Genomic DNA, 16,974 nt, shown 5'->3' with positions numbered 1-16,974 from the left:
GTTCACCGGACTATATATATATATATATATATATATATATATTGGTAGCTAGTTAGGATTATACGTATTAGTTATGCATGTATTAATAGTGCAAGTATTAGTTATGCGGGGTTTAGTTATGCATAAATTATTTCTTTGGACGTTGATTTATTATATTAAAAGTTAATAAATATTATATACTTCTTAAAATTAAAATATTTGTTTACAATTAAATTAATTTTTTTAAAATATTAAAATATTATAGTAAAATATTACATTAAGAAATTATATAAAAATATTTGTTTAGAAAAGGAAAGTATTTAAGTGGGGAATGATAACGGTAATATTGTCATTTCAACTATTTATTCATGTATATTAGTTATTCAAGTATTAGATATTTCATCTTTTACCCCGCATAAAATAATACATAGATTCCCTCATAACTTATATATGTATTAGTTATGCGGGTTTCTAAATTCCAAATCAAACAACAATAACAACATACCCAGTGTGATTCCACAGGACAAATTGCAAATCAAACGTCGTACTAATTTTATATATGAATAATTTACTTCCTGACCAGCTACCAAACACAGTATACGTATGCAGAAATTAATACATGAATAAGGTGTCTCTTTACTTGCTACCAAACGTGGTATAAATTAATACTGTACATGATTAACTTGCCTCTTGTCCAGCTATCAAAGGACCCCTTACGCTTCGTTTGGAATGTTGTTACCCATTGTTTCATAATGTAATCGTATTGTATTGTATCTTTGTCTTTTTGTAGATACAATGTTTGGATAGATCGTATCGTTCTTTGTTGTGTAATAACATATTTTTTGTTTGGATTGAATGTATCGTCTTGTATTTTAATTGGTAAGTTTACTAAAATACCCTAAACTATAAGTATGCATGTAAATTGTGCAATAGCATAATATCAGACAATTAACAAACACTTAAAATTGAAGAAGACACGAACTCACCATTATAATTGTTGAACCAACAGAACCTCCAATTCCATTTTCCAAAGTTTAATAATTCAGGGTATTAGGACATATCCAAACTGGTAGATCTTAAATATTGTTGGTGAGGCAACAAAAGCAGCAGGGGGATCCAATGGAGAAGATTACCAAACACCAATAATGATTAAAAGCATGAATCTTAGACACAAACAAATTCAGATTTCAAATTCAATCCTAAATAGTTAAGAAACATCATTAATCACTCAAAATCTTTAAAATTTCACTGGTATAGAAAGTTTGAAGAAACCCCACAAACGATTTTCTCACGATGCCTATATTTTTCATATAATCCATAGCTTAAAATGCATAACGAAATAATTGTCAATAACGAAGTATTCATGCGGTCCACAAAATCATAAATACTTAAAATTTAAATAAAATTATTCTAAACTTAATCTTCGGGTGACATCATGGTCAATAAAAGAATCTTGCGGTCTTCCTGTGGACATCTCGTATCGGTGTGCGACACATATACGCGTTTTTACAAAGAACTATATAAGCCTTATTGCTCGTGTGACGTTCCAAATTCATCTCCTTTACCATTTGCCATATCTCGTTCGCAGGAATAGGAGGCATAGTTGAAAGTCGGTTAATTGCATGAGCCAAATTGTCCATCCCACCTCTCAACATGTCAGCCATTCCGTCAAGATGATCATGTTTAGACTTTTTATTTACGGTAGTGAGTCGGTGTCTCTAGATAGCTATTCGATGTAGGTTCACCATTAGTTGGTTGATTAACGCTTATCCCGTCCATGTTCCTCGGTGTTTTCCAACGAGGCGGCATTCATTTGAAATCATCTCATCTACCTCATCAATAGTCAACGAACTAGTACTTGATCTTTTCAAATTTTTACGAGCACCTCTTTTTAACATATACGGTCCGGTCTCGATGCTTTCCGGTAGCTCGATCCTTTCCATACAAATTATTAGCTTATCATAATTTCTAATTGACATGGTCCTCGGCTCGGCGAACAAGTAAAGCTTAGCCTATATATAAAAAATAGAATACAATCAAAGAAAATGATATGAACATTGTCATATGAAAATAAGAACAAAACTAATAAACTAGTAATGCATGAATTTACCTGAATTAACTGGTCCCATACTTCAGGTTCAGCATCCCACATATTTGTTATGGGATCCCATGAAAACCCGCTCATCCCCATTTGAAATGTGTCATAGCATTTGGCAAATTTAGTTTTAATTACTCTCATTCGGTTGTGAATTTTCTCCTTGTTAATAAATTTATCGAAATTTTGATCGTAGCTCCTTCAATATGTTGTCCGGTGCGTGTGTAGTGAAAGTTCCACCAATTCTATTCCCACGTGTTTGCTCGTTACATAATGCATCAATTAATGTGTCATCCATAGCATTTGACCAAACACATAAAGAGTTATACGAAACATTTGTATCGCTTGAGGTGGATGCCTTTGACTTTTCGACATGTTGACAACTACAAAATTAAGATAAATTTTCATAAGACATAATTAAAGAAAACATCATCACACATAGTTATTGATAAGTGTTATAAGATAAAGTAAAATGCACGACACAAAATGTTTATAAATCAAATAATAGCATCACAAAATTACATTCAAATGATATCAAATGAATAATAGTGACACAAAAGTTCATTTGAATTTTTATCTAATAAAATTAATCTTGGTAATTAATCCACATAGCAAATGCTTATGTTATCTCGAATCAATTCCCCTCTTCTATATTCCTCAGTGCTCTCCCTAGGATGATTTGGAAGTTCTTCATGCACATCATTATCATTCATAAGCTCCGCATCAACTTGAGCAAGTAACTCATCATTTGGATCTACACCTCTTAAGTAGTTGTGCAAAATACAAAATGCAAAGATAATAAGCTTTTGGGTGTCAATACCATATGAGGACTCCGTTGAACTAGAAATTATAGGAAATCTCTTTTTAAGAACTCCAAATGCTCGTTCGATAGCATTACGCAAAAGAAGCGTGTCGCAAATTAAATAATTCACGAGCATTTCGAGGTGGATTTCTTGAAAACTCTTTCAAGTGATATCGCTCCCCCCGATAAGGTGTAATAAGCCCACTTCTTAACATGAGTCCAGCATCAACAAGGTAGTATTTTCCTAAACATAAATAAATAAAAGATTCAATTATTTGTTCATCACGTATATCTATGTCTAGACAAATTTGTATAACGTTTACCTTCTGGAATTTTTAATGGGTCTTGTCTATTTAGTGCTTCTTTCATAATTCTTGAAAAAGATGATGTACCTTCCCACCCAGCTAACACATATGTGAATTTTAAATCAAATGAGCATGCAGCTAATACATTTTGTGTTGGATAATCTTTCCTCCCACAGTATTTTGGTGCTTCACTTTGTGAAACTTTAACACGTACGTGTGTTCCATCAATTGCACCAATACAATCCTGATATTATAATAATCAATGAACATGCAAACAATCTTGACATTGCTAAAGTTTGAGTAATAAATAAATAGAAACTAATTTGATTATCGTCAGAAGCATTTCTTCTCGTTTTGATCAAAGCAACACATATTAAAGAACTACATGATAACAATCTTTTCGTTTTGAACTAAGATACTTCTCATATGCTGCCTCCAGATTATAAATAATTCACTATTAGGATTATGATTATACAAGGTTACACGACTAATTTAGACCTGATGAATTACTGTATGCAAGAATTGGAAACAAAATCAGCTGAATCTTTACCTTAAAATATGGGTAGAATCTTTGGTTGTCACGGCAATTTCGGGAAGGAACTTGGGATCCATCAGGTTGTTTAATAAATATTTCATATAGCCCCAATATAGCTCGTAGGACAACATGAAAATGACGACTGACCGACTCCCCCGATCGTCGAAAGATGAAAGATAGTTCGCGATTTGTCACATTATGTGCTAACGGTAAAGTGTTTTCGCAACTGCTCTCAACCGTAGCTCGAAGTGTTGGTCTAAGACCTCCGTCTCTAACTAACATCTCACAGAGACCGGTAAAAGCCGAAGGGGTCATTCTTAAAATATTACGACAAAGTTACAAGAAAATAGATGACTCAATAGTTCATCTCTAACTTGCTCTCTTTCAAGGCGTATGGCATGTGTGATCGTACGTCGATCATTTTCAATTTCACGTGCATAATTCCAAAACCAAATAAATGCTAAGAGAGCAGCATATGATGCTAAAGAGCTCACTTGTCCCAATATTTGCCTATTATCTTGATTATTCGATCGGCCATCTATAATAAAATTAAGTGAGATGCATCAACTAATTAAACTACGTAAGATGCTAAAATAAATATGAACATAAACATGTGTTACGAAAAATGCCTTTATTCGAGGAGGCAACAACATGTTCACAGAAATCATGTACTCTAGCTTATCGTTTTGGTTTTTATCAGTTTTTTCAGTTATTTGGGTTTTTCGATTTTTTTCGGTTTTTAAAAAGAAACACATTGTTCACATAGATGAACAATGAACAAGCAGCATCAACAAGTAAAATTTCAGATTGGCATTTAACTCAACATGAACAATACGAAATTTCCACAAAGTAAACCAAAGATTCACATACGGTGTATTACACAATTCTAGAGTCATGGTTTAACAGAAGCATGGGAAAGCACAGCAAATAAGCAAAATATTCTATGCAAAAAAATAAAACAAGAAAGCAAGCAAATTAATGAAATTATGGCAGAGTCCTGAGCAAAAAGCAAACATATGGCGAGAATGGAATAAAAGCTGGAATGGAATTAGCTTACTCAGAATCTTTGAAACTATGGCGAGTCCTGAGCAAAAAGCAAACATATAAAATTAAAAGAAGGAAGAAGAAACAGGGAGCAGGACAATAAAGAAAAAACGTAGAAGGAGATAAAAGAAGGAAGAAGACGTATAGGGAGCAGATAAACAGAAGGAAGAAGACGTAGGGAGCCAAACCTAGAAGGAGACAGAGTTACGTAGAAGACGTAGGGTATAGGATTTTTGGGTGGAGTTAAATAATATAAGGTAAAGGGTAAAATAGGATTATGAAATATTAAGTAAGGACATAATTGGAAAAAGAAATTAGGTAACAATGGGATAACACCAAATCGGTTGTTACATAAAATGGGGTTTTTCATTGTTACGTAACGACGGAATTTAACAATACGAAACAATACATTTTAAATAACAATCAAAACAAACATTGTTTTTGTGGTAACAATACAATACAATACAATGGGTAACAATGTTCCAAACAGAGTGTTACTTAGCTAAAATATTAGCTAAAATATTTTTCATTTATTTAAAAAAAAATAATAGAAAAACTGACTTTATTCAGGTGGGTTCATGAATCACATTTCGCGCTGATTGTCTCTTCCTACTCTCGGGGGAGGAGCTAGGTAGGCCCCAGGTAATTCATCCAAACCCACTCAGCAAAAAATTACATTGTATATATAAGGTTAAAATTATTATTTTTATGTATATATATTTGTTGAACCCCTTGCCTTCTTCGTATAGTTAGTTAACTTCATACTTCTGAATTCTCTAGGTGAAAATCCTGACTCCGCCACTGCCTACTCCCACCTTCACCGCAATGTTTGCTTATATTATATATAAATTTATTGGAATAATATTTTTAAAAATATTTACCAAACATGAAAAATAAGTAGAAAAACTATTTATTTTCTTAAATTGCAATAAATCATTTTCTGTGCAAAATATCTTCCTTCGAACCAAAAACACCCAAACAGAAAAAGATTAAAGGGACAAAGAATCATCAAGATCCACCAAATTACTCTGTGTCATCTAGGGGTGGGCATAAATACCGAAAATCGAAAAACCGAACCGAACCAAATGAATTCAGTTTTTCAGTTTTTCGTGTTTCGGTGTTTCGGTTCGGTTTCGGCTTTTTTAAATAGAAAATTCGGTGTTCGGTTTCGAATTTTTGATTTTTCGGTTTAATCGAATATTTAATATAATATTTTTTTATATCAATTTGTTAGCTGTCAGCATCGGTTGGTTCAGCTTGCCGATTCTTGTTGTTCTTCTTGTTGGCCGCATTGCAATTCTTTAATCTTCTTCTGGCAGTCAGGTCTTGCGGTGCTAGCTAGTCTTTGCAGTGTTGGCCGTTCTTGATGTTGTTTCTTCTTGTTGCTAGCTAATCTTCCAGTACTAAAGACATTCTTGATATGTTGATCATGAATCATTTGGTAAAAGGTGACTATTGCTTAAGCAATGCCAAAAAACCGAATTAGAAAACCGAAATCGAACTTCAAAACACCGTACCGAACCGAACTAATTCGGTGCGGTGTTCGATTTCCACTTAAAAAAAATCGAAACCGAAATACCAATCCGAACTTTGAAAAAACCGAACCGAACAACCGAACGCCCACCCCTAGTTTTCAGTCAAGTCAGATGTTTTCAGCTTTGGAGTATTAGTCCTAGAAATTGTAAGTGGTCAAAGAAACACTTGTTTCAAAAATGGAGAATTTGTGAGAGACTTTCCAGCTATGTAAGTAACACAGGTCAATCATTCAAGTGTTGGGCTAAAAATGCACTTCAAAGATACTCTTAACATGATGTGATATTGTCCGCTTTAGGCCAAGCCCGCACGGTTTTCCCCAAAAGGCCTCATATTATTAAGAGTATCCAACTCCTTATAAGTAGCTCCTTTTTCTTTTCAGCTACCAATATGGTACTTTATTCGCACACCCAACAATCTCCCCTTTGAACTAAGTTCCACGTGGCTCATTATCATACCACGGATCGAGAGATTGACGAATACGTACGTGTGCCCACCCACACCGTCGTAGTATTTACGATCACCGAAACCCAAAGGCTATGTATGCGTCTTTCAAAGCTACGGAGTAAAGGTTGTAGAACCGGCCCATAGACAAAAGCAAAGGCAATAAGTCCTACCCCGTACCACGCTCACGCCATCTTCATGCTCGCCCCGCCAAACCATTGGCCCTAATACCAGTTGTTGGGCTAAAACGGCCCAAAGATACTCTTAACATGATGTGATATTGTCCGCTTTGGGCCAAGCCCCCACGATTTTCTCCAAAAGGCCTCACATCATTAAGAGCATCCAACTTCTTATTAGTAGCTCCTTTTTCTTTCCAGCTACCAATGTGGTACTCTAGTCGCACACCTAACAATCTCCCCCTCGAACTAAGTTCCACGTGGCTCATTATCATACCACGGGTCAGAGATTCAACATTTGCAGGCCACCCACATTGTCGAGTATTTACGATCCGAAGCCTCAAAAGCAGATGGTCTTCAAAGCTACGGATAAAGGTAGTAAATCGGCCAGCCAGACGGGCAAAGGCACTAAGCCGAGCTCCACGCTACACTCCGCCATCTTCATACTCGTCCCGCTAAACTATTGGCTCTGATACCAGTTGTTGGGCTAAAATGGCCCAAAGATACTCTTAACATGATGTGATATTGTCCGCTTTGGGCCAAACCCGCACGATTTTCCCCAAAAGGCCTCACATCATTAAAAGTATCCAACTCCTTATAAGTAGCTCCTTTTTCTTTCCAGCTACCAATGTGGTACTTTGTTCGGACACCCAACAATCTCCCCCTCGAACTAAGTTCCACGTGGCTCATTATCATACCACGGATCAGAGATTCAACATATATGTGTGCCACCAACACTGTTAGAGTATTTACGATCACCGAAGCCCAAAGGCTGTGTATGCGTCTTCAAAGCTACGAGTGAAGGTTGTAAACCGGCCCATAGACCGGCAAAGGCAATAAGCCGGGCCCCACGCCACACTCCGCCATCTTCATGCTCGTCCCGCCAAACCATTGGCTCTGATACTAGTTGTTGGGCTAAAACGGCCCAAAGATACTCTTAACATGATGTGATATTGTTCGCTTTGGGCTAAGCCCGCACGGTTTTCTCCAAAAGGCCTCATCAAAACTTTCAGGTTCTCCCCCATCAGTCAAGAGTACAAACTCATTGGGAAAATAACGAGATGAAAGTACTTTCTCTCTAATAGATCTTCTAAGAGAACTCTCTGGAACATCAATAGCAACTGGTTGCTGTCCAACCACATCATCTTCCACCTGAGCATCAACAACATCATCTTTGGTCATTCAAGATGATCACTATCTTCATTATCAACTTGATCTTCATTATTTTGAAGATTTTCTTCGGTGTGCAATAGTCACAGAACTGGTCAACATCAACTAAGCTCTTTATTGCTCGAGAATCAACCTTCTCGCCTTTGTCAAAATCTCAATTGTCCGGTCTTCAAAGAACACAACATCGCGCTTCTAACGAGTTTCTTCTTAACGGATCATAGAAACGATAGCCAAATTCGTCTTGACCATAACTTGATGAAGATACAATGCCTAGTTTTAACTTCCGCTTTGACCTCTCATCCTTAGAACATGCATAAAAGCCTTGCACCAAGACTCTCGGATGAGCATAAGAGACATCCTTACCAAACCAAACTCGTCGTGACATCACCATCCAAAGCAACAGTAGGAGATAAATTGATAACATAAGTAGCAGTATTAAGTGCTTCTGCCGAAAATGAATCTGGAAGCTTAGCATCTGAAAGCAAACATCTAACCCTCTCAACTAGAGTTCTGTTCATCCTCTCTGCTAGACTATTTAACTGAGGAGTCTTTGGAGGAGTTTTCGATGCCGAATACCCTACTCGTCTACAATAATTATCAAAGGACCAATGTATTCACCACCATTGTCGAGCGGATGCGATTTTAGTTTCTTCCTCGTCTACGCCTCTCAACCAAGGCACGAAAAGTCTTGAACACATCAAGTACTTGATCCTTGGACTTCAAAGGAAATACCCGAGTTTGCGAGAATGATCATCAATAAAAGTCACAAAGTAAAGTGCACCACCACGAGAGCTTACTTTAAAAGGACCACACAAATCGAGAATGTACCAACTTCAAAGAAATCATGCTTTCTTGAAGGTGAATGACTGCGAAAAGAAAAGCTCATTTACGTTTCCCGGCTAAGCAATGAACACATCTCTTTAACTTTGCTTGTTTCACTCCGAAAGAAAATTCTTCTTAGCCAAGTTATCAATCCCTTCTCTGCATCATATGACTCAGCTTTCATATGCCATAATTTTGATGAAGTATCATTCTCCACCAAATTTATCGAGTCACCACAAATGGAGCCCCGAAATAAGTACAAATCAGACATCTTGTAACCTCGAGCCACAACCATTAAACCTTTAAGAAGCTTCCACTGGCCACCACCAATGGTTTGATCGTAATCATCATCATCAAGCTTTTCTACGTAAATTAAATCTCGATGAACATCCGTTGTACGCATGTGACATTGTTAAGAACCAACCTCGAACCGTTCTTACTTTTCAAGCAACCGTGCCAATGCCAAGTACCTCGGCCTCACTATTATTACCCATTCGTAAAATTTCAAAATTACCGGAGCATAAAGAAGAAAATAATTCCTTCTTTGGCGTGACATGAGGAGTGGCACCTGAATTCACAAACCAGGTAGACTCATCACAAACAATATTGATATCATTTTTACCACAAGCAACAAGAAGATCATTTCAGCAATAACAACAACACGATTTTCATTATCGCCTTCTTTTTTTTGCCTTTTCTGGTCTCTCTTAAACTTGTAGCAATGTTTCTTGATGTGCCCTTCAAGTGACAATAGTCACATGTATGAAGTCTTGTACTGAGGACCTCGAAGTTACTTCTCCCCACTTCTTGAACCAAAACATCGGAGTGTGAAGTTGAAGAAGATGAAACTTGAGATTTCTTCTCATCTCTTCATTCAAAACACCACTCTTAGCATATTCCATAGTTACACCATCACGGGAGTAGAATTAGTCAAAGAAACTCAAGAGTTTCCCAAGAGTCCGCAGTATTAAGAAACCAAAGTCCCTATATTTCTTCATCAAACTTGACACCCATTCCGAATACCGATCAAGGACACCACGAAAATTATTGATATGATAAAAAATAGAGAGGTCGCCCTCTTTGTATCTAATATTCATCAATTGTTTTGGAGGAACAACTTATTATTGCAGTCTTTGAAGCATAAAGTGTCTCGAGCTTTTCCCATAAGCTTTTAGCATTTGTCTCATTCACAATATGATTTCGAACAGTATGTTCAACCCATTGCCTAAGATAGCCACAAACCTGTAAGTGCTCAAATTCCCACTCTTCATCTTTAATAGACTCCGGTTTCTTAGAAGCAAACACAGGTAAATGCAATTTCTTAACAAATAGAAGATCTTTCATCTTGCTTTTCCAAATATAGTAATCATTGCCATTTAAACAAACCATCTTGCTCATATTTGCCTCCATCATTCAAATAGACAATCAACACAACCAAATACAACCACAAGCTCGGATACCACTTTGTTGGGAAGAAACAAGCAATAACCAAATTGCACGATGAGGTAACAGCAGAAGAAATACTCAAGTCGAAACTTCCCACAGTATTTGAACCAAGAGAAGACAATAAACACTAGCACAAATGGAAATCTAGGCAGCAGCTATACCAACAATAAAATAGCAAAGCAAGCAAAAATAAATCGAATGGAAGAGACACCAAATTTATGTGGTAAAACCCCTTCAATGTGAAGAGGAAACATCCACGGGACCTCCGGCCCATAAAAGCTCCACTATAATCAACAAGAGTTACAACAATGTTCTCCAAATGGTTACAATAACAAAGCCAAGCACGGAACAATAATACATAAAAGATAGTACCAAAACTAGCGAAGAAATGAGAGAAATCACCCCAAAAAATGAGCTACTGTTCGTACTCTAAACTGGAGCTACAGACACAAAATCCGATCTTCACCGTTGAAATCGAAGAACCAGATGTTGAGAACCCCCAGTTCAAGTTTCAGCACGATCCAACGGTTAACGAATCGAGAAACGCAATTTAAAGCGGACTGCTGTAGCAGAAAATTTCCGGACGAAATCTGTTTCTCTCTCACGTTTTTCTCTCTATATAGGTCGTATGAATTCACTTGTGTTCTAAAAATAAGACCTAAATTGATCCTATATATAGAGGAAATTTTGGGCAAAATTGGCCTGTCCAAATTGATTGGGTTTATTAATTCAATTCCACATAGGAAGGGGAAAACCCAAAAACCTAATTGGATTAGGTTTTATTAATCCAATTCCACATAGGAAGGGAAAACCCAAAAACCTAACAATTCTCCCCCTCCCGACTATGTGGAGGAAACCGCCATCTCGAAGATCAAGCAACACTCTAAATCTAGACTCGCAGCCAAGCCTAGGACAACCTGAATGGATGACATCTTCACAAATGGAGAAAAGATTTCATCAAAATCAACTCCTTTTTTCTGATTAAAGCCCTTGATAACCAATTTAGCCTTGTACCGTGGAACTGGGTTACCATCTTCATGTTTCACCCTAAAAACCCACCTGTTTTTCAAAGTTTTCTCATTCTAGGAAGCTTAACCGCATCAAATGTATGATTATCATGCAAGGATTTAATCTCATCTAGCATAATATCAAACCACCTTTCTTTTTCTTCACTATCCATGGCCTCATCATACTCATCCTACCAAACCATTGGCTCTGATACGTGCCACTCAATCCCAAGCTAATGGACACCCGCAACATGCATTATATGAAATATGTTACTCCCTCTCCCTCTCTAATATTAGTCTTTCAGTAAACTAAACTTAGTCTAAAATTTTAACCTTCTAGGAAATTAAGAACGTATTACCTTTTTGTTAACAAATCACTCTTACTACTCTAATTAGTGCAACTTTAATTGAGTGAAATATTATAATTAAGGCTTTCAAATGTCGTTCTCAAGAGGAATGAAAAACTTCTAGAATGGTATAATATGGATTAGAGGTAGTGTGCTATATGATTTTGTCTGACTCTAGAATTGAACTATCACAGGCTTGGTCAAACTGGCGTTGCAAGGAACAACTTCAAATTTGATCAACCCGATGATGACTGGAAACTCAGGACTGGTTCGTGACATAATGAGATATATCCACATTGCTTTATTGTGCGTTCATAAAGATGTTGCAAATAGACCAACCATGGGTGCAGTTGTTCTTAGGCTCAATAGCCATTCTTTGAGTCTTCCACTTATTGAAGAACCCAAGTCAAGAATTTCAGAGTTAAGTAAACTAGCTAAAAGTATATCTATTTGTTTATTGCGAAATGAGGCGTCTATATTGAGTTATATCCCTGATAACATCCTTAAACTTAATAGTATTTTTCTGTGTTTTCTTATTACTTTGCTATTTGTTCGAATCACCCAGTTAGTAAGGATTGTAATTGATTAATTAATGATTTTGTGTTTCAGACTTATTTGTTTCATGAGTATTACTCCTTTGTTTTTATCACTCTGCAATTACACAACACACGCGCGCACACAAAATCCCTTACACAAATTTATTCATATTTTTGGACACAGAGCCTCACTCGCTAACACGGGGCATTGCTCTTCATCTCCATCCAATGACACTATATATCTCTGAACACCACCTCATCACTATCGTTCCAAGCACCACCATTAGCCAGCACTGTTCCACCATCTCACACCTGAAATCACCATCTCTCTGTTTTATTCTCTATTGCCCATAGCCATCTTCTTCTACATTACCAAAGCATCAGGGGCGGATCCAAAGCTTTTGATACGGGCTTCCGGGCATTCAATAACTTTTGCTCATACTCTGTATATGAACGAAAAATTTCATTAAAAATTTGTAAATATTTAATCGTGAACTCAATTATCTTGGAGAATTAATTTGAAATTATTATAAGAATCCATAAACTTCAAATTCTGAATCCGTTTATGAACAACTACTCTCCGCCGCCTTTACACCTTCAGCTATGTAAAATCCCTTCCCGTTCTCTGAAGCTGTCAGTCACCTCCATCACCACTCTTCACTTCTTTCTCACTTGGTCTTTTTCACAAACACCTAATCTTCACCATTTTCTCAGCAAAATAGCACCACTAGCAGCTTTCTTCTTCCTCGTCGTCCTTACAATAGTCCTTCATAAGGAAATTACTACTATAAGTAAAGTACTTTCCTTCCAATGAAAGAGCACGAAATATTAGATCTGAACCAATTATTTTAACAATACAATGACTATAATATTAAGAATCGAAAAAATTGAACCCATTAAATTTAAATTTTTGATCCGCTCTTGGTGACAACTTCCGTTGCTAATAGGTTTGTGAATTCAATTTGAATCACTTAAGATACGAAGATATTTGTGCTGGGATATCTAGAACTCAAAATACAAGAGAAACCACGACGGATTGAAATTGAAAATACAAGGAAAAAAGAAAATAAGATACAAATCAGTTGGATTTCCTTTTCTGGAATCCGAAAAAGTTGAAATGTTCAAAGAAGAGAGCAAATAGCACCCAAAATTTCCTCCGAGCTCCCTTGTTCATCTACTCCTGTCCATATTCTAAAAGTCAATTTTTCGACTCTAAATAATAGACCAACAGTGTTTATTTTAGACTAAGGCCGTTGAGCTACACTGCTAGCCTTAAGAAAGAATATTCTGCTATCTTCCTTGATTGACATGTGTGGTTCTCAGAAATTGTACACTTTTTTCTTCTTAGGCAAATTACTTGCTACTAGTACACATTCAGCGTGTTTATTTGTCAACTATTACAAACTTAGCACTGAATTACTATGAAAATCTGCATACCACTTGTAGCCAATCATTGTATATATTACATTTTCTTCAAGAATATCTAAGCTTCTATATCTCGAGCAACATAAACAGTTATAACGCCCATGGCAATTCAGAAATGGATACTCTTTCTTTTTCTGCATATCCATCTTCATATTCCCATCCTAGCGCAGCTGTCCGATATGAAATACGTTACATGTGGTTTCAATGGTAACTACACCAAAAACAGTGCATACCAGAAAAATCTTAACTCACTCATCTCTTCCCTTTCCTCAAATATGGATAAATATGGTTTCTACAATGCTTCCATCGGCCAAAACATCGACATGGTCAGTGCTATTGTGCTATGTAGAGGAGATATGGAGCTAGAACGATGTCGCAATTGCGTCAATATTGTTTCTCGAAAGCTTGTAGAGATATGTCCTAACGAAAAAGAAGCTAATGCTGGCTATGATGAATGTTCGTTTTGCAGTACTCAAATCAGCCCATTATAGACACTGCATCATTTTCTACTTTATATTACTTTTGGAATAATGAGAATGCCTCAAAATCCGAGGAATTTAATCAGGAGCTGAGAAAATTATTGGATGATTTGCGAGACCAAGCTGCAGGAGGTGGTCCCCATCGAAAATATGCTAGTGGTAATGCGACAGGTCCAGATTTTCAGACCATGTATGCACTTGTGCAGTGTACTCGATTTATCTCCGCAGAACTGCTCCGATTGCTTAACTCACGCTTATGGAGATATGCCTTATTGTACCTGCAACGGCAAGACTGGTGGCAGAATCATAGGGCCTAGGTGCTATTTCCATTATGGCAGTTCCCGTTTCTTCAATGAGGTGCCGTTAGAAGCTCTGCCACCTACAGGTGAATTACATCTTTCCAATTTGATTGTCCACTTTAATTTGATCTGACATTAGTGAAAGACATATATAACTAAGTTAATAAAAGTTTACCTTATTTAACAATTTAGTTAAATTAAACTTATAGATGAGAATTTGAAGCATTTTTGTAGGGAATGGTGATAAAACAGCTCCAATTGGGAATGATAATAAAACAGCTCCAACAGGGAATGATGCTGAAACAACTCAAATAGGAACTGATTGTAAAACAGCACCAATTAGGAAGGATGATAAAACAGCTTCAATCGTCATTAGTATTGTTGTGCCAACTGTTATAGTTATTATTCTTGCTCTATGTATCAATTTTGTTATCTTGGTGAAGAAGCGAAGGAGGAAGCTGATGGACAACATTCAGGGTAAGATAGCATAGATTATTAGTAATGGACAATATGATGTTTAAGGAACGTTGAAATTTTAAGACCAATTTTCACAAATTTTTGTTGTATGTTATTACTACTACTTTGTGAAGGTACACTCGGGAATGATATTAGCAATCCAGAATTCTTGCAATATGATTTTTCTACAGTTGGAGCAGCAACATACAACTTTTCAAATGCTAATAAACTGGGGCAGGGCGGATTTGGTCCCATGTACAAGGTGATTATTAGGCCTCATTTGTTCGCATTTAACGAAGGTCTTAATCTTAATCATTCAGATCTTAGCTATTAAGTCTATTTGACTTTTGGATCTGAATCGTAATCTGCATTCAGATCTTAATTGTTAAGTGCGTTTTTAAAAAGAATATTTTTAGTAAAACTTACTCAAATAGCTACATTTTAATAAATTTTAACAAGTTATAATATAAGTTGAAGATTTACAATTCATAGCTACTTTTTGGTACATATTTCGGTTGAATCTCGCGTTTTTGAAATACGGTGAAATGTCTGTAAGACTTGTTGAGTAAAACACGGCTATATTTATGGCAATAAAAATCTTTTCAAATTATATGGTAATTTGTATTAATGGTTCCATGATTCACGCAAACCTCATGAGGTTCCATTACGGCTAACGTCCGTCAATCAAAATCACTCCATTCAAAAAGTTTTTGAATTCAAAAAAACTCAGCATCTTCTTTTTCCAAAAATACAGTAAAATTTTCTTTCATCTTTGAAATTTTTTCAACAATCTGATTCGAGCTAATAAACTCTATAATTTACGAACGAGTGATTTTACACTGTCGTAGTGAAGAACAGTTGAAAAATTCGATTATCAACAAGGTAATTTTGATTTCATTCTATTTTTTTTTTTGAAATACAGTGAAATACCCGAAAATACAAAGCCGGGTTGAGTAAAAATAGGCTATATTTTTTGAACAAATTCTTCTTTTTCTTTTTAAATGGTAAGTTAAAATTAAATCAACCATACTTCACGCATAACGACTGATGTTTCAATAACAGCTCACGTCTTTCTCTCCCCCTATTACTCCATTCCAAATAGAAATACGCGGAAATATATTGAAATGCACATAACCAATGGCAAAAATAATACAATGAAAATATACTGAAATTAGATAAAACACAGTGAAATACACATAATCAATGCCAAAAATAATTAAATATAAACATAAATACACTGAGATATATTGAAATACACATAATCAATGGCAAAAATAATACACTGAAATATACCGAAAATTAAATATATTGTTTGTTAATACACAGAAATACACTGAAATATACTGAAACATTTTATCAAACACTTGGTGGGCATGAAGCTCCACAACTCTCATCAATAGTGTTTCTACACAACAACCTATTCTCTTGCTCCTAGATGATGCAACAATATCATATTGCTATAATCAATACTGTTCTTCATTACTCATAAGATAAACAACACCACATGATCAGCAAACATAAGAAGGATTTTCCTCTTCTTTTGGCCCATCCATGGAGATTTAACAGACGAATTGTTATGGCTGAGCTTCGGCCATTGGCTGGAGATCCTCCACTGCTTTCCTTGTTGCCACTTCCTCTACCACCAACAATAATCACGACAACCACGTTTCTCTCTCCAAATTACTCAATTCCAAACTTTTAGAAATACTTCCAAATACAGAAAAATATACACTGGAATACAATGAAATATGGTTGATTGTTTAAAAAATATGAAATTGTAGTATGCGTATATACAATGGAATACAATGAAATATATCAGAAACTGTTTTATAAATTAGAAATACATTGAAATACAGCAAAATATACTGAAACAGTACACTGAAATATAGTGAAATATACTGAAACATTTTATCAAACACTTGGTAGGCATGAAGCTCCACAACTCTCATCGGAGGTGGAGTATACGTTGGATTCATACCAGAGGAGCGGCAGAATAGCGTCGTTATCAGTGAGAGAAGGGAATTAGCAATATTTTACAAAATCATCATCGCCTCTTTCAAGCCACCAATTATAC

At 36.0% G+C, this 16,974-nt stretch overlaps 2 pseudogenes; one reads left to right on the top strand and one right to left on the bottom strand.

Moving 5' to 3' along the window:
- Nucleotides 1-16,974, top strand: part of LOC132047794 (cysteine-rich receptor-like protein kinase 10) — a 73,204-nt pseudogene that overhangs the window by 55,035 nt on the left and 1,195 nt on the right.
- LOC132048246 (uncharacterized) lies at nt 2,672-3,443 on the bottom strand (annotated as a pseudogene).

This window comes from Lycium ferocissimum, chromosome 2, assembly GCF_029784015.1.
Source record: "Lycium ferocissimum isolate CSIRO_LF1 chromosome 2, AGI_CSIRO_Lferr_CH_V1, whole genome shotgun sequence".
NCBI classification, from domain to species: Eukaryota; Viridiplantae; Streptophyta; class Magnoliopsida; order Solanales; family Solanaceae; genus Lycium; species Lycium ferocissimum.
This window is presented reverse-complemented; position numbering and strand designations above follow the sequence as displayed.